Source organism: Schistocerca gregaria, chromosome 3, assembly GCF_023897955.1.
Source record: "Schistocerca gregaria isolate iqSchGreg1 chromosome 3, iqSchGreg1.2, whole genome shotgun sequence".
Lineage (NCBI taxonomy): Eukaryota > Metazoa > Arthropoda > Insecta > Orthoptera > Acrididae > Schistocerca > Schistocerca gregaria.
The window spans coordinates 733,417,584-733,437,684 of NC_064922.1; the positions used below are offsets into that span (position 1 = coordinate 733,417,584).

The following is a 20,101-nucleotide window of genomic DNA, read 5'->3' on the forward strand; positions in this document are numbered from 1 at the left end:
CTCCATGGGTGGCATGGATACCACGGCCGGCCGCAGTGGCCCAGCGCTTCTAGGCGCTTCAGTCCGGAACCGCGCGACTGCTACGGTCGCAGGTTCGAATCCTGCCTCGGGCATGGATGTGTGTGATGTCCTTAGGTTAGTTAGGTTAAAGTAGTTCTAAGTTCTAGGGAACTGATGACCTTAGATGTTAAGTCCCATATTCTCAGAACCATGCATACCACGATGTCTTGGACGCGAGTGCTTCAATGCAGCCTTTGCTATTAAGAAGAAGCAAGTGAATGTAGATGAGCTACAACGATATGTGTCTCGAATATTACGTGTCGAGTACTCTACACTCTGTCCTCAGTTATTGGAATTACCAGACAATTTTTTCGAATATATGGCATTAAGCCATGTCAAAAAAGTAAATAATGCTTTAACTTTGTGCTACCACTTTCCTTCTCCTCCCACCAGTTAGCAACAGAAGGGGCCACCAGCTTTGATGTTTTCGTATTTATACTGTGTATTACGAAAACAAGCAGATTCAGTGACACTCTACATTAAGGAGCTCTCCAAAACATATTGTTCCGAGTATGGTTTACTATGCTACAGTGTTTGAACGTGCAACTTCGGTGTATAAAGGTTTTGCCAGAAATTGCATGTGCACAAACATTTACGTGGTGAAAGTAGATGATGTTATGTGGTGCATGGATAAAACTTGTGTGTGAGTAACCAAGTATTATTTAATTACTGAAAGGCAGATTTATTGTTTCACAGTAGCTCACTTTAGTGTTAAAAGGGTGAAAATTAACGCTGTATTGGCAGCATATTCAGATAATCAGATTCTAGGTCTGGAAACTTCAATGTTCTTTTAACACTTGCCCAGTTAATTTGAGAAAGGAAATAATACTTTTCCTGGTTACAGTATTATTTCAGATTCACTGCACCTTTTAACAACAGAAAGCAATTGTATGAAAGTGTTACTTAGCGCACTTGCATGAAGCATAACTCCAAAATTCAGTATAAAATAAGTTTAATATTTTGTAATATGTGAGGAGAAAATATTAGCTTTTAAATTAGTCTTTAGGGCACAGTAATAGCATTCAACATATCATACAAAAACTTTGAAACAGCACTCTACAGAACGTTGTATAGGCCTACACAACGGAAAGATGTAAATTAATCGCCAATTGTCAAACATCGAGGTGTCACTTCTAGTTTTACTTGAGCCAGAACTGTGTCTTTAATGTGAATATCTGACTTTTTAATAGCGCTCGAATCACACCTCTACAGGTACTCGAAATCAGTTTTCGTTATCCGAAAGTGTTTCTCGTATCACGTGTGCGTCTTCAGCTTTACATTCTCGATCTGATTTGTGGTGACCTTCAAAAGCAAGCTCACAGACACTGTTTTGCTGAATTTATTTGAAGTTGTAAATACATACATCAGTTAACCTTCAATGATTGTCATTCAGCATACGTGTGATTTTCATACAACACCATATTCTCAAAATATTTCATGCGACAGGATCAGCCACCCTTCTGGCATAATAACGCCAGTAGGGAATAATAATAATAATTTGTAGACAACTAATGTCCAGCTGTTAAAAAATAAAAAAATTCCACTGTAGTAACTTTAAGCTTAAGATACACTATCCCTATCAAACGAAAAACTATTTTTTGAGGTTATAATTTAGACCCAAAGTTTTCGGTAAACATTTTGACTATCTGTTGTTTCCAATAAACGTGCAATTTCAGTAGATAGATTCCGAACTATATATCGGTTATGATGTTTTTATCTTCAGTATGACAAAGACTCTTTTGACAGAAGTTATCAGTTTCCCACAGTCAATGTTTCGTGTCCTGTCGATCAATGTGATCTAAGAAAATAAACTGATTTCAATTTCACCCATTGTCGTCCGAAATCCGTATGCTCGGGCTACGTGATCAGTTTCATTGGGATGGCGCACACAGTCGCGTAGTGATTTTAAAAGATCAGCAGGCGTCGGCGGTCGGCGCAATCCACCGATATCGGTGCCGCTGTCATCGCAGTCTCCAACTCATGTAGAGACCATGTACTCAACTTCGATAGGTTTGCTTATGAAACTACCTGGGAGACTAAAATTGTATGCCGGACCAAGGCACGAACCCAGAACCTTGCCTTTCGCTTACAATGATCTTACCGACTTTTTTTTCTTTTTTCTAACTCAAGACCTTTATCTTTCGCTGGCAAGTGTTCTGCCTTTATTTAAAGTAAAAGTCTTTCTTGTACAGAACATAAAGAATAAACACCTACTACTAGAGTAAAATGTTGCAGGTAATGAGAAAACAATAAAAACCTCTATTGTTTGAAAATAAAAGACGACGTTCTTTATAAAATAAAACAATGTTCCTTGAAAACGTAAGACATAAATAAGTATACTTTCTCGACATCCTTCTTCCTTTCTGTTGTAAGCGTAAAGAAATATACAGACTCAACATCATAGGCAACCCATTTTTGTTTTGTTTTGTTTTATGAAGGAACACACTAGAAAGAAAGGAAATTGGCTGCAGATCCGTGAATGGTATAAACATGTGTAACCGATTGTAGTCTTTCTCGGCGTATTCCACTGATAAATTCTTAGCAGGTTATCAGCCGAGTGGTGGCGTCGTTTTGTCGCAACGTTTCAATGAGTTTCGTACCCATCATCTTCGCCATCCGGTCCATCACTGCATTGAGGAATGCATGACTGACGCGGTCAAACGCTTGATTGAATTAGATGGAGATTACAGCGCCTGGCAGTCGCGAGTGTGTCGCCACAGTGATCACATTTCGATATTCACTGAGGGCAGTCTGTATATTATGATCGCCGCCTAAGGGTGTTTGTTCGTGGGAAACAATTTCTCGTAATATATGTCTGAGTCGCACAACTAGAAAGCGTGTGAAAATCTTGAAGTCGGAATTGAGTAAAGTGATAGGCCGGTAACTATCGAGTCGTGTTTCTGCTGCAGGTTTTACGACTGGTGTGGGTAAGCCTTTCACGAACGTTGCCGCGTCGGACAAAAGTTCCGAGTACATGTCTCTCCATCGCTGCACATCAAATCTTGGAAGGTCCTGTGAAATTAGAGCGGTAAACCAACCGGGCCAGGAGAACGATTCAGTGATCCTTTGGCCACAGCGCCATGGACGTCGTCGGCGGTCACTTCTGCAGTCAGTCAGTTTGCAGCCGCGACATTTAGTGCACAATGTATCTCCTGGGCAACCTCAGCAATGGCCTCTTCATCGGCAGGTACTTCTTTATAGAGAAGTCTGTAGTGCATTGTGAAGACATCCGCAACGGTAGCTTGAGAAGTCAGCCGTCGTCCATCAGGTAGGAAGTTGTCATTAAGGTCTGTCGGCGTTGCCGAACTTTTTGAACAATATGATGCGTAGAAGGTTCTTCATCGTTAATCCTATCTTGGCCCCGTGCTCGTATAACGATTCCTTCTAGACGGCACCTTGTCAGGGTTAAAATCTTTGTCTTGATGCGCTGAGCTTATTTTAGACTGTCAGGGGATAGAGGATGGTCCATGAGCTCGCGTAGAGCGTTATAGTAGAAATCTGTTGTGTGATGATGCCCCCTGGCTTTGGCTGTGCGTAGTGTGTCAAGGTGCGTCGGACGGCCGGTTTGGCGCACAGTAACCACCATTGCAGTGTAGTCTCGTAACGGCTGATGCGTTGAACACAAACGTGCCATGTATCGGTGACCTGTTGTCGAAATTCAGGGCCCCGCAGTTGCATGACGTTGAGTTTCCAACGTCCTGCATTGCGCCATATTCTTACAGATTCTCTACGTAAGTTCATAGTGCAGATGTAGATGTCATGATCCGAAAGGGCAGTCAGCCAACGCTCCGCGTCGGGGAGAACTGATTTCAGAGGGTCAGAGATATATATTCCATCGAGTCCGCTGGCAGAGTGGCTCGTGATGTGTCTATGCCCCGGGCTGTGGCCGTGTACCACTCTCCAAGTGTAGAGGAGACGAAGGCGGCGGACGAGGAAGCGAAGTTCCGGACATGTGGTGAAATGACGGTATTGGTTTGTATGCTCGATAACACAGTTGAAATCTCCACCTACTATGGGATGATCGTAGCTGCCGAAGAATGAAAGCGTGATATCTTCTGCGTAGGACTGGGAGAGGTCTCTCCATTTACCTGTATCCGATGGGGCGTAGAGATTTCTCATTTTGATTTCCTCAACTGTTATGGCCCCACGCCGTCGGAAGATATGCGACATCGGAAACTGCAATCCGTCGGAGGAGGATAACTGTGATTGTGTGTTCCATAGCCACCGGAATGGTGCACGATAACACCTGGACCAAGTTGCTGTACTCAGTTCTTGTAGTAGGGCGATGTCGACGTCTGCTTCTCTTAGCGTGTCACGGAGAAGTTGAAGTTTAATGTGGGAGCTGATATTATTGGTGTTGATGGTAGCTATTCGATTTGCCTGTTGGGGGATCCGTGCTGTCGATAGGTTAGTAGCTGGTGAAGGTTGTCGTGGTGGATTCTGTAAGTCCATGCTAGTTGCAGAAATCGTTGTAGAAACATCCCGCATTTTAGTCCTGCGCAAGGGGCTCAGTGGCCGATTCTGATATCTTTAGGCGTTTTTATGTCGTTTAGTCGACTTTTCCCTCTGGCAATGTGTTTCGGGGTCTGAGGAAGGAAGAGATTCGCGTCGTTCCGGTGCAAAAGCCACGGGTGCTATGTTGCGGTCTTTAGTCTCCATAACACTCTCGCTGGTATCCTTGTGATCTTCTAGCGTGGGTGTGTCCGCTGTAAGTCAGGTTCGCGCGCGGCACTGCCGGTGGCAAGGTGCTGTGACCCCTCGGGGTGTATCGGTCCAGAGAGACGCTCATAAACTGCGTCTTATGAGGGCTGGGCCTGCAGTGTCGCTTCATAGTTGATTGGAAGGGCGGTTGTGGTCCGGCCGCTGCGCGTATCGTCGTGCCTTGTGTGATGCGGAGTTGCAGGCATTCATTACGGACGTGACCTTTGCCACAACAGGAACATGTTCGAGGTTGTCCGTCGTAAATGACCACCGCACGGCAGCCGCCGATAGAACTGTATGACGGGACGTGCCGGTTGAGATCTATTCGGACTTGTCTCACACCATTAAGCACCGGACACGTCGTAAACTGTGCCCATTTCTCGGCTACGCGACTCTAGACTTTTCCGTACTGGCTCAGCGCTGCTATGACATCATCTTCATTCACTTCGAAAGGCATTTCGAGTACACGGATCGTTCAAAGGCTAAGTCCTGCGTCGTCGACATCCACAGACCCACAGACCCGACGTTGTGGTCTGATTGTCGAAATTTCAGTCCAAGTAGCGTCCGTTGAAATATCTCGTTGCAGGCAGCGTCGGAAGTCATCTTAACATAAACGACAGTGCTGATGATCAATAGGTGTATGCCGATGAGATCGTCACGGGAGATCTTCACATCTTCGCGTAGGAAGCGTTCGACGGCCAGTGCTTTGGGTTCTGCGTAATCATTTGAAAAGTTGAACTTAAGAGTGTTCTTCCTGTAGCAGTTGGACATTATAGCTTGTTCGACTGAGAAGCGCGGTGACAAGGGAGTAAACTAACATTCGGCGCGCTCAGCAGCGTGGACGACCGAGCGCGGTCCACATTGCTGCACTGCCAAAGGCAGACTGCGACTGAGCTATCCAAGGACGACTAACGACCCACCCTCGCAGCACTTCCGCTGATACCTCATCTCTTACCTTCCAGACTTCATAGAAGTACTCCAATATAGATTACTAGACGAGCACTCCTGTAAGACAGAATACTATGGAGAAATGATTTTGTTACAGCCAGCCTAGGGAACAGCTGCCGGGTGGAATTTTCACTCTGTGGTGGAACATTTCCAGACTTACTTCAAATCCGAGTGCCATATCACAGAATTTCTTCTGAAAACCTTGCTGGACTAGCATTACTGGAAAAAAGTGTAGCTTAAATGATTGTTTCCAGCATCAGTTTTTCACGATGCAGCGACGTGTGCGCTGATTTAAAACCTGCTGCCACGATGTAACTGTGTGCGAGACCGGTAGTCGAACTGGGATCTTGGCTGTGAGTAGCAAGGTTCCGGGTTCGAGTCCCAGACAGCCACTTTAGTCTGCCAGTAAGTTACAAGATAGCGCACACACCGCTGCAGAGTGGGAGAATCATTATGGAGGTTTGTCTATATGAGTTGGAAGGGATTATCTTGTTTTACAGCGTCAATTTTCTCTCAGTGATGTTTCTGGGTCAGCGTTATTTTTACAGAATGGTGATGTGCTTAATACAAGTATATTTTTGTATCTGATTATTCATCTATCTCACATAAACAGAAAACCGAAGTGCTCTCGCCTAAGCCCTGTAAAGTACAAAACTTGTTTAAAAGTTTGCATAGCAATTCAGCAATCCAGGAATATAAACTGGCACCCTTAAAGTACGAGTAATTTTATGACCGAAAGGTCACTCTTCGTTTCAAAAATAATCAAACCTCGAAAAAATTTCGAAAATATCTAGATGTGATATTCGTTTAGTGCAAAAAGAGTCTTTATGGAATTACTAATATATATATATATATATATATATATATATATATATATATATATATATATATTTTTAATTTGGTCAACATTGTCAGTTTGTGAGCGTTGCTTGTCGTAGACTGAATCAACTGATTTCCAGATATGTAGTTGACTCCATGATTCCTTCCCTTTTCTTCCCTCCCCTCCCCCTCCACCATCAGTTTACATAAAATGTGTAGCAGTTGCGAATTCCGCGTAGTGTCCGGACGTGTCCGAAAGAACAGACAGCACACGTTAATACAAAAGAAACTTAACTTCTGTTTCGTTTATAACAACACATCATAGTATCTCTTCTTCTCGCCACCGTGAATAACACATTCTACGGCTGTTGAATTCATCGCGCTAGCGTGCACAGTTAACCTAAACCATTGCTTATTGTCAGTCCTAAGGATATAGTAGTAATCTGTGTTCTCTAAGCCAGGGATAAATGTTCAGAAGAGCAACTCTTGCGAGACTCGAAAGTTAAAGTGGTCAGCGGCTGCTGGCCACCAGATCAAAAGCATGATAAATTACCGTCACAATTACTGCCACCCTATGAGGGCGCACGGGAAGTAGGAGGGAGAGGGTAGGCCAGCGGACAGCGTTAGTGAAAGCGGTACCCAGTGGGCGGCGAATGCAAATCAGTCAGCCAAGGGCGCCTGAACCGTTACCGCTGAAGGATGAAATATCGTTCCTCTGCGTGTTACTAGGAAAGGTCAGAATCATAGGGGATCGTAATTTCCCTGAATTCTATTCTATTGGAACTAACGAACCCCAGGTAGGAAGTTACGTTTAGTATAAGCCAAGTACCCAACAAGGCACATAATTGCAAATTTTTAAGTGATAAGTCAGCAAAGATACTGGGAAATTTGTGCAGTGCTTAGCGTTTATCCCCCTACACTAATTCAGCAAAAATGCCTGCCGTTCATAAAAGGAACAAGTTTAATAACTCTTAGCTACAGCAGAGTTAGAATAGCCGTCCAGTAATTCAGATATAGTTTTCCATTGGTCGCTCCAAATATAGTGATCATTCCTTTGCTAGCAAAAGCCCGATTTATTTCTACATCCTGGCATTTAATCACGTCAATTCGATGGAATTCTAATCTCTGTGCATTGACTTCTAAATACATTTTTTGATTCGATTGAAAGAGTTGTGGTTTTGTCTGCTTGTCACTGCTAGAAATCTCATCAAAAGCTGAGTGCTTTTTATAACAAGAAAGAAAAATGAGTCACTCATAAAAAAGTTTTTATAAGTTTAGGTTCCTGTCATTGTTCGAGACAGTTGGAAAATTGTACCTTCCACAAGGTCACAACCTATTGCCTTACTCACCCGTCCCAACGGATAACAAGATGCTACATTCCTTCCTAGCAATTAGTATCATTTTATGTGGCCTATAATTTGTCATTTAGAGACAATCGAGGTTTCAGATGTTGCAAAAAATTGGCAAACAGAATAACTGAAAAGAAAGAGATTTTTCTTTGGAAGCAGCGATGTCTAGGTTCAACGTACAGTGAACACGTTTTTTGTGTGTGATTATTCGGAATTTCATAAAGAAAATTTGAGAACAAATCTGTTTTTGTCTTCAAGCTTTCTTTGTGTGTCACTCTGAAATTAATATTAAGATTTAATTGTTATACTAGATTTATATTTCAATTGTTGACAAAGTTTCAGATCTGTTACAGTCAGCTTAGTAATAAACAACCCACAGTTATCATATAGCTAATTGTTATGCTAGATTTATATTTCAATTGTTGACAAAGTTTCAGATCTGTTACACTCAGCCTAGTCATAAATAATCCACAATTATCATATAGCAGATAACCGGCCAAATTCACCTCCACGTACTCTGTTAGAATAAAATGTAAAAAAATAATCTACAACTACAACTCAACACTTATGCTCTCTAAGAATAAACAATGTGTTAATTTTATAGCCTTCAGAAATATTTAACGTCCAAAATCGGTCAAATTCACTACATTTGACAGCACTAAAAGCAACATACGAGGGCTATTCGGAAAGTAAGGTCCGATAGGTTGCGAAATGGAAACGGTAGTGGAAATCCGATGACGGATTGCGCAATAGTGTTTGACAGTATCTTTAGTATGCCTGTTGATCATATCACGTCGTTCTTTTCAGTTCTGAGCACACAGTGATCACGTCAAGATGCCCAAAACAACAGTGTCTCCCACGATGTATGGGTAACCGCTGCGACATTTCGCCTGATTCCACGCAACCCTGCAAATGTGCCTGTCATTCATTTCCTTCTTCACGACAAAAATGGCTCTAAGCACTATGGGACTTAACATCTGAGGTCATCAGTCCCCTAGACTTAGAACTACTTAGACCTAAATAACCTAAGGACATCACACACATTAATGCCCGAGGCAGGATTCGAACCTGCGACCGTAGCAGCAGCGCGGTTTCGGGCTGAAGTGCCTAGAACCGCTCGGCCACATCTTCACGACAATTCTTCGCCGAGCACTGCAAGGCAGTGAGGAAGTCCCTACAGCATTTTCGATGGGAAATATTTGATCACCCATCATACAGCCTAGAATTGTTCTCCCACTGATGTACATCTTTGTTCATATGAACCACTGGCTGCGAGGACAACATTTTGGTGCAGACTACGAACTGCAGACCAGCGCAGAGAAATGGCGGAAAGCACAGCGGCTGCCTTCTATGACGAGGATGTTGGAAAGATGGTGCAACACTACTACAAATGTATATGTCGGAGCAGCGAATATGCAGAGTAGTTGGAAGGTGTAGCAAATTTCTGATTTTCACTATGGTTTCCATTTCACAACAGATTGGACGTTACTTTCAGAAAGGCCATCCAACAACGACAGGTAATAAAATTCCGAATGAACAGGCCACTTTCAAAGTGTTACAGTGACTTTATTAAAAACAGCAATCTGGGTAGTTTTATTTTATATCCGCTATATTTTGGCTTAAAACTGTTGCAGACAGAAATGAGATTAGTTTAGCTCTTGAATATTTATAACAGTTTTAAATACTTTAAAGCTGCAATGTTACCATGCGCAGCTGCAAGCCTGGACGATTCTCACAACGAAGTAATTTATTATTGAGACACAGTCTAATATGTAATAGCAAAAGACATAATATTTTATCTAAAGGCTCTTCAGTGAGAATTGCGGTCCTTAAAGCAAAGCAGGTGAAAATATCTTACAGGGAAGGAATATTTATTGTCAGTTTACATTTACTGCCGTCGCTGAAGTGTTTGTGTTCCAGACTGTGCCTTAAGTATTATGTAAGACGATTAGACTTCTTGAGTTGTGATATCGCCATCATTCTATGGGAATTTGTTACTTGGATGTTTATTGAACAAAAGGGGTTGTGACATAATAAATGTAATTTAATACAGCTGTGGTTGATGTTATTAATACTAACAAGAATCAGCTCTTGGATCACAAGATGAGTAAGATTGTTTACTGTTATACTCGTCACTCTCCAGCTGTTTCTTTTCTGAAATCTTAACCTCATATAAATGAAGATCGAATTCTTGAACTGTTATATCACTTTTACAGGTGCTCTGCTTTTGCTGCACGAACAAGGGTGTTCGCACCACTCGGTTTCCTTGCAACTTGTCTTCGTCAGTGTAATGTCATGTACAAAGTGTAGGCTGTGAAATGAAAACTGCTGAATGGATCGTAATGCCATCGGCTATGGATGAAGGCGTGCTCCCTGTAAGATCGCTGAGTGCAGACTGGCCGCTAGATGACGCAGGCGCACATCCACGTGGCGACAGAACGAGCACCTGCACATAGCGACCGTCCACTAAAGCATCGACCCTCAGTCATGCTGAAAATGGTGAAATGGAGGCTTCAAAAGGAGAACAAGGAGCTTTGTGCATTTTATGACACCGGAGGATGTGTGGGGAATAGGAATTCTTAAAAGATGGTCCACGTGTACGAAGAACTCAGCATGTCCATTGGAAGGGTCAAGTTGTGGCACAAGCGATTCAAGGAAGGATAGATGTCGTTGGGCGATAGCACATGATCTGGAATGCCACATCGAATTACCAGTACCATTTCCCAGCATGTGGATACCCTCGTTATTGAATAATGGGTATTTGCAGTAGCAGCCGTTGCCCTAGGAGTCGGATTGAGCGTCGAAATGACAATGAACATGCAGTGCTTTCTCCGAAAAAAAGGCTTTGATACAGCTTTCTACATTCACAGATCTGATTCAGTGCTCGATGTCCAAGTAACCCATTTAGCTATGACTTGCAGGTCATCAGTCCTTCTGCCAGAGAATCTCTTACAGCATTGCTATACAACACTCTGCTCTGCTGTTCCTCTGTCTCAGTCAGGAACATCAACGATACCCCATCTGCGTAGAGTGGCTCTCGTTCTGGCGTGGCCTGTTCAGATCCTGTTTAGGCAGCACCAAATCTACCTTGGTAGTTCGGATCTTGTCACTGGTGTAGCACGGTCATCACAGCCCTTACGACTGGAATCGCTCTATCCATGCTTCTGCAAAGATGAAGGTTTGACGCTGCAGTAGATTATCTTCCCAGATAGTTCTGTGGGACTTGAGTCAGTGTGGGGAGCGTTATCCAGTATAGTATAGACTGGAAGTACTCTTGGATCCATGGGAATATGAAACTCTGTTTTCTAACAGAGACTGTTGTCTCACGTTTGGCATAGAGCCAATGTATCGATTTGGGTTTGAGCGTTCCAATTATAAGATGCATTCATTCATTGATATAAATATCCGTATTGTTGGTGTACCCGATCCTGCACCATGCAGGTGCGTAATACTCTATAACAGAGTGCGCAAGATGCTGGACAGTGTTGCGAAGGATATGTGCTTGTGCTCCAATGTCTATTTTCCTCACAATTTCCTTTTTTTGTGGTCTCCAGTAGCTTAAGTGTTTTTTGTGTTTCAAGGGACCGTCAAGAGTGATGCCAAAGTATTTTGTGTAACTGATGCGGTTTATTTGTTCGTTGCAAAATGAAACATTCAGCTTTTTATCTGATAGGAATCTGAGGTGGAATGGCACTGCTTACGATATTCATTCAGCTGTTCCAAATGAGCAGTCACAATGTGTCATTAGGGTAGCAACATTTCTGTGAGGTCCGAGCTCGGGGTCCCGGTGTCGATTCCCGGTGGGGTCAGGGATTTTCACCTGCCTCGAGATGACTGGGTGTTTGTCTTGTCCTCATCATTTCATCATCACTCGTAAAAGTGGCGATATTGGGCTGAGCAAAGTTTGGGAATTTGTTCGGGCGCCGATAACCGCGCAGTTGAGCGCCCCACAAACCAAACATCATCATCATTTCTGTGAGGTCCTTGCAGGCATGCATGAAGTACAAATATTAAATAGAAGAGGAACCGATAGGGAGCCCTGTGGTAAACGCTGTTATAGAGAATTATTTACTAGTTTTTATACTATGGTGACTCGAATGTATCAATTTAGTGTCATGCCTTAGATTTGCTTGAGAAGCTTATAGCAGGTATCCGTTTTTCTTAGTTGCGGCATGAGTCCATTGAGCCACACAGTGTCGTAAACAGCGGTCACGTTCAAGAAGAAATATTGTTTTTAGGTCTTTCTGCAATTGTGATTCAATGTTTGATATCAAAACAAGGACTTCTTCCTTCCTAATGCAGTTAGTTTTCATTCCAGTTAGTTCAAAACGAACAACACTGTCATTCAGTTTGCAAATTATATTTTAGACACTCTGATAAAAAAATATCTGATATCACTAGATGTCACGAGTCACGCCCGCCGGTATAAAAGGTAAAGGGAAGTATTGTGTTGTTAGTAGAGACTCAGTAACAGCGGAACGGGTCAGTCGTGAGAGCTCAGTGACTCCGAACCTGGATTAGTCGTTGAATGTCACATGAGTAACAAATATGTCGTGGATATTTCAACCCTTCTAAAGCTGCGCAAGCCATCTGTTAGTGATTGTGAAGTAGAAACGTGAATAAAGAATGGTAACTAAACAAACCGCAGACAGACCTCGTGCACTGACGGACAGGCGTCGTTGAGCTTTGCAGAGCTTGGTTGTAAAAAATCACACGAAATTAGCGGAGCGAATCACTCCTGAGTTTTAAAGTGCTACCAGCCTTCCAGTGCCTAGGGAGCAATGGCCGAGCAGCTCCTTATAAGCAACACATTTCTGTACTCGGTTCAATCAAATGGCTACAATATCAGTCCCATAGACTTAGAACTACTTAAACCTAATTAACCTAAGGACATCACACACATCCATGCCCGAGGCAGGATTCGAACCTGCGACCGTAGCAGCAGCACGGTGCCGGACTGAAGCGCCTAGAACCGCTCGGCCACAGAGGCCGGCTTCTGTACTCAGTGCTAAGCGTGTTGGACGGAGATGACTGGAAACAAGTGATTTGGAGTGATGAACGACGCTCTATGTTGAAGACAATCCTATAGAAAAGGTTGGGTTTGTCAAATGTACAGAGAACATTAGCCGAAATCAGGTGTAGTGACAAACTCGGAAGAGGTGGTGTTATGTTATGGCGATGTATTTCGTGATCAGGGTGCAGTCCGCCGCTTATTGCACAAAAGAAAACGATGAACGTGGAATTATATGATCACGGTTTACAGAATTGTGTACTCTGTGTAACAGAAGATCAGTTCGAAAACGATGATTATATCAGCTTGACAGTGCACCCTGTAATAAAGCAGCGCCTTCGAGGCAATTGTCTGTGGACAATAACATTCCTGAAATTGACTGTCCTTAACAGAATCTCAAAAAAAACCTAATGGAACGGCTTTGGGATGATTTAAAACGTTGAGTTCGATCCAGACCACAACGTCTCTGATTTCGGCTCCTGAGGAAGACTCGGCTGCCATTTAGACGTCTCACCAAAAGTGTTCTCAGCACAGTTCAAACTACGACCATGGCTAAGGGTGGTCACACCCCGTACTAATGTCCAACAATAGAGGCCAGGATAGTTTATATAGCCCTCACGAGCATGTTGTAGCATACTCTTCAGAATACTACAGAGTGGCGACCTGTCGGGTCTTATCGGAATTTCACAAGCTTTAGGATGCTATAGTTCAGCTATATTAAAGTGACTTAGACTCTAATAAAACATTCTCTGGTTTCAAGCCGATTCAAGTGGTTAACTGCCAACGAGCTTTCGGCAGAGATCTCCTATGCCATTGTCCATTTGACAATGACAGAGGAGATCTCTGCCGAAAGCTCGTGGGCAGTAAACCGCTTGACGCGGCTTGAAACCCGAGAATGTTCTACTAACAGATATCACCGAGAAAGCATGCATTCGTACACTACTTAGATTATGTCCTAATCTTACAAAGTCCATGTAGAAACGTTGAAGCCACTCTCGAGTACTGTTTCCCAGATGTTTCACAAATTCAGCAGACAGACAATCCACTGCGGCTCCTTCCTAATTTTCAGTGAATTTATAGCGTCGTTCACTCCTTCTTTAGTGAAAAGCGCAGATAAAACAGATTTTTCAGCGAGAATGTCTTCTGTTCTCTACAGCTGAAACTCGACCGTTTTCGTGGATTCTCGATCGTCTGGGATTTTTCGTGGTCGTATTTTAATCTGCTCTGCTATTTACGATTCGAATGTGTTTGGTTGCCTGTTTAGAAAATTGAGTACAGTTCCAAGGCGTCTCAATAGGAGCCATCCTTTCCTGTTCGAATGGGTGAAATCCAGCTGCTCTTTAGTAGTCTTCCGTTTTTTACTTCACTCCATATCAGTTACCTGTAGCAGTTAACCTAGATGATAATAGGATAAAAACATCTACGTTTCGGCTACTATGGCAGGCAGCTTTCATCAGCAACACTTTAGCACATTCACAGGGTGAGGTAGCTATTAACAGGTCACCTAAAGAAAATGAGGAATAAAATACTAAGATATTGCAATACACATTTTATTTTCAGTGTAACTTGAACAATATCTTTCACATTTCGCTGTAGCAGTTGCAGACGTTATGCATATTCACTGTTAAAGAAATATTTGAAAAATAAAAGCATCTGTAATTGGCCCAGTCAAGTGGACTGGTTTCTTTCATTGGGGCAGGCAGTTACCATGAATGTGCTGTAGTGTTGTAACTTTCAAATATTATACACCTTTAAATAAATGTCAGTAGATTTTTTGGTATATCGTGAATGTCTGGGGTTAAAGGAATGGAAAGGGAACGGCACTGGGAAGAGATGGGAAAGGTACTGCGACAATGTAACTGTGAGAGTTGAAAATTTGTGCCAGACCGTAACTCCTACCCTAATGCTTCCCTTCTCTAGAGCTGTTGCCTTAACCGCCTCTGCCATTTGGAAACGTTTACCGTCAGATACAAATTCCCAACTTCCTACTTGCCGCACCGCAACGACCTCCGTTCACTAACCCGCTACTAGCAGATTTCTGATTTTTCTAGGAGTTCTGACGTTGGCTGTACTTTAGCATTATAATATTTTCATCAAACAGCCGTAGCACCCGTAGAATTATAGATACGAGCGGTGTCTGTTCTGTCGGATTAGTCAAAAAGAACAGGGACCAAAAATATCAAAATGTTGTACACTCATGTTCAGAAAAGAACAGGCACCAAAAATATCAAAATGTTGTACAGTTATGTTCAGGAAAAAGCAGAACACCTTGAACGACTAGAGTTAGGTCGTTCATATTCACGGGGCATACGCGTTAGTACCTTCTGTAGAAATAATTAGCATTTGAAACATGTCGGCCTGCAGGTTCAAGGTCAACATCGATATCGCTGCGCATTAGCACGTACCGGTGCAATGTGGTTGCGGCTCTCGTTGTCGCTATAAACCGAAGGTAATGGATTGTGTGGCTTGGGCAGACGTGTAGGATGCTTCGCAGACGTATGCGCGTACCGTATTGTCAAATCAGTGAGTTTGAAAGAGGGCGCGTTATTGTCACGAGGGACTGTGGTGTATCCATCCGGGAAACTGCTGCTCGTATGGGACGATGTGTTTCTGCAGTGTAACGGGCGTGTGCAGAATTGTTCACAGAAGGACGTAGAACACGACGAGATGGGTCAGGTCGCTCCACCCAGATCATCCCTGGAGAGGACTGACACCTCATCCGAACGGCATTGCGGGACAGATCTGCGTCCTCCTTGGTTCTGGCACAACAGAGGAACAGCGTAACACATCGCACACTATCAGGAGCGACGGTCCGTCAACGCTTATTACGGCACCACTTGAGTGCGCGTCGTCCACTTCTCCGCCTATCTTTGACGAATATGCAGAAACATGCTAGAAGGAAATGGTGCATGGAACGACGTCACTGGTTGCAGGAATTACATTAGAGAGTGTTTTCGATCAAATCTAGGTTCTGTTTGTTTGAAATTGATGGCCGCATTTTGGTTCGCCGCACACATGACGAGTGGCATTATAGTGACTGCATTCGCACAAGACGTACAACGCCAACTCAAGGCCTTATAGTGTGGGGTGCTAATGGGTACAACCAAAAATTACAGTTGGTGCGTGTCCAGGACACTGTGACCAGTGTGACCTCCGTGAATGGCATCCTCCGACCCGCCCGTAACCTTTCTGTGCAACACCACGGACGCCATTTTTCAGCAAGACAATGCTCGACCACATGTTGCTTCTTAGTTCACAAGATGCCAATAATTTGCCCTGGCCCGCCACATCACCACACCTGTCATCAACCGAAAATGTGTGGGATATGATGAAACGACGGTTGCGATGCTATGACCCAATACCAACCATCACAGATGAAGTTTGGAAACAGGTGAACGCAGTATGTATGGCTATACCACAGGACGCCATTCGCGCCTTGTACTCGTCGATGCTATCTTGCTTGGAATTAGTTATGAAGAGCCATGGCGGACCCTAAGGATACCAGGCAACAGGACACATTCTGAACCGAGGCGACTGAAATGCCACTTATTTCTGTCCTGTAAATATGAATGTCCTATCTATAGTCGTTCAAGATGTTCTATTTTTTCTGAAAGTGAGTGTATATCTGTCGTAGGCCGCTTAGATCCACTGTCAGTCCAACGTCTCTGCCACGCGGGGTTGCCTACCCCTCGCCCGCAAGTGGGTCTCCTGCGGCGATTGTGTATTCATACAAGTACCATCACGCGTTACGAAACCGTGACACACGGCGGGAATCGTACATTAACCTGTAATATACGACGAAGAAATAGTCTTGGTTGCAGGGAGGGTTGCAGGGACGCAGGAACAAATAATAAATACATCTCAGCAACCAAGACTGACTGTGTCACAGCAATATGTTTATACCCTGTTTGTTGCGGGATCCACCAGGGGCACCAGCCGCGCATTCAAGTAGCGCGCTCACTAGGAAACCGGTGGCGGTGCTATCGAAAGAAAAACACCGTCTGGGAAACACATGGACACAAACGTACTTCCATCTGCTACTTTCATAAGGCCAGGCATAGCCTCCAGCAGGCAAAATGCAGCTCGAATTCCAGTTCCAGTACGATGCAGTTCAGTTGCTTTAGCAGTTTCGGCCACCCTCATAGTCCATCCAACGGAACTTCCCGAGACAAGTCAGGACGCTTCTCACTGCTTCACACCGACGTCCTGCCTACGCTACTCCTCTCGACCGGGTCCTCACAGACACCGCCTCACAGATACACAGTGAAATGCTTTCCGCGGATCAGGTATCACGCCAGTAACCTTGGTGATGGTTATTTAAGTGATCGCCAACGATCTTTCTGTTGTTGTTTTCGAGACGAACGTCACTTGTAATTTGTGCAATTAATAAAGCTTTTTGTATTGCAACTTGAGAATCATATTTAATCAAGCAACCACATATAAAGTGTGGAACATAAAACATTTCACGTTTTTTTTTGTTTTGTTTTTTTTACTTTTAGGAGTATTTTGTTAGCACCTGAAATTTAATAATATATATTCGAACCTAAGGAGGCTAAAAGTAGAAGTATCGCCTTCGAAGGTTAATTACCAAAACACTTATAAACCATTAGAAAACATAATGAAAACCATTACTTAAAATTTGTAATTTGTGCCTAATGGCATACTTAGGTCTAAAATTAGACAAAATACCACATTGGTAGTCCTACACCTTAGCCTTTCGTAAAACGAACATTGGTTACGGTTTTCACAACAGGACTCTTTGTTCCCATTCTTACAGCCAGAAAATTGGTTTTACATAACACACACGGAATCATGTCGTATTTCATGTATTTGCCACAGACATCAGAAAACTACGATTCCTTCCGTGACCTAGGCCTTCACTTCGAAAGGAAACAAGAGCTGAACTGAGACGACTTGCTGGCTGCATGATTTTGTAGAGTTCCTTTAGGTCTAGTTGTTGATTTCTTTTCACCCATTTATTGTTTTCCTCTTCCTACAGTCTCTGTTTACATCAACAACTCCTGATAACTATTGTTGTCTGAGATTTCATTCAAGCTTCTTCCTGGAGAGAATTGGTGAGGGTTGGGAGAGATTTCATTCAAGGAAACTGTCGATGCCAATGTTGTTGCGCCACTGCAATAGATTCTGACTTACCTTGTCTTCCATGTGCTGAGACGACAGTGTAGGGCCTTGGCCTATGTGACTCCAGAATCAGCTGATTGACAGGTGCTCCTCTTGCAGCAACATCAGTTTTTCAAATTTGCCAGTTTCACTTGTGCAGAAGTAGTGGTACCACTTTCGCAATTGGCTGTTGACCCTACTGCCCTTGCCTTTGTGGACAAGCGACTTTCTCGGTCACTTCTGAATCGTTGATAAAACAATCTCTTCAACGCTGAATACCCGTGTTTCATCTAGCTGGTTTTGACCAAGTCTTTTGTAACATATCAATGGAGTGACTCACGTTCTCCCTGTTAAAGCCCTTTGCTTAAGCGAACGAAGTCGATTCTTGCTGACGCAAACTAAACCTGAGGTGGCTCATCGTAAGGGAGTAATGCCATTCTTTTTATCAGCGACTCTCTTTTCTCTATTGATTCTGTGTTGAATCTCGTTCCTCTTCGCTGTCTCAAAAGTTAGTAAACGCAGTTATTTTGGTATTATGCCAATACAAATTCTTTTAGCTGCAGGAAGTTCACAACTATGTCTTCCTCTACTGCCACAGACAGTCAACTGTAATGCCGATAACTTATTTGTTCTCTACAACAGAGTCCTTTTTCTTCGCTAAACGTCTTTCTAATGCTACTCTCGGCACAAATTAAGTTCTGGAAACATCTAGGACAGAAATCATAATATCTACATGTATAATTAATAATAATACTTAATTATTATTAGTAAAGTAATTTTTCCATTAAATGAAGTAGCCCTTAAGGTAAGTCAGCAGGTGAGAGTTGCATACTGCCCGGAATAAAAAAATACAAAATGTAGAACAATATATGATTTATTAAGTTTGTTACTACTGTTTGTTATTTAAGAAATCGTTACTCAGCGGGCTGTTATTCAACTGATTGTCGTAAACTGATTGTTCAATTAATTGTTACGAGATATTTTGTTATTATTTGATTTTCTTATTAATCATTTGCTTATTTAATTGTAATTAATTATTCAATTACTTATTGCTTATAAAATGTTAGTTAGTTATTAAATTAAGTCAACTGTTGCCTATGGTACGTAACTAAAAAAGACCTTACGACACTACGCACGAGCGGATTTCATATTATGGGGACTCCACCTCATTCTTGGAGACTAGAAGTGGCTCATTCAAAGAAAGTTGCTCGGCTTTACTAAACGATATCTAAATCTCTGTTGACAACATGTAACTTTATATTGTGAATAATACGAAATGACATGAATTGCTCGTGCTTTTCAACGATGACTGCAGAAATTTAATAATGATTACCACACCGACGTTTCAGTTAATTACAAGAAATAGTGATCAGCTTATCTTGTTTGACTGTTGCTTTTTGTCTTCGTAGAACAGCTCACCACTAAGATGGCAAATTAACAGATGTTAATGAGATTTCCTGCTACCATTTGGTAAGTACCAGTGCGAAAGATTCAAAGGTTACAAATAAGTTGTGGCCTAGCAGCGAGGAATGGTTCCTGTCAGAATTAAGCAGTAACGGCTCCAGCATACCGAGTAGGGACTAAAAAGATTCGTTACGAAATCCAAACTTCTCTTTGAAATCGTCGTCGCTGTACATTTCAAATATGTCTCCTCTCTCCATTAAAACACTAATTATATACTAAGATGGCATCTGTTCTTTCTGTCCGAAAGAACAGATATCATCGGTTACCATGCAGCTCATTAGAATGAAATGAACACCCTTAGCTGCTTACAGGCGTTGACATACGTCAACGGGGACAGATGAAAATGTGTGCCCCGACCGGGACTCGAACCCGGGATCTCCAGCTTGCATGGCAGACGCTCTATCCATCTGAGCCACCGAGGCTCACCGGCCACTTGACCATCTTCTTCTTCTGTGCGAATGCACAAACAGTGCCAGAACTCTTACGGGAATCGTCAACGCGCCGCGAGTAATGAGTATAATGGGCGGGGGCACTACGAATGTAGTGCGGGACAATACGTTGAGAATGCGGGTTTCTCGGAAGACGTGACAGAGATAAATCCCTGCAGTCTCGCTATACTTTGTGTCCT

At 43.0% G+C, this 20,101-nt stretch overlaps 1 non-coding gene across 1 annotated transcript; it reads right to left on the minus strand.

Annotated features, from left to right (window-relative positions):
- Nucleotides 1-19,821: 19,821 nt before the first annotated feature.
- Trnaa-ugc (transfer RNA alanine (anticodon UGC)) lies at nt 19,822-19,895 on the minus strand. The gene has a single exon. It is a non-coding gene; the product is annotated as a tRNA-Ala (tRNA).
- Nucleotides 19,896-20,101: the final 206 nt, after the last annotated feature.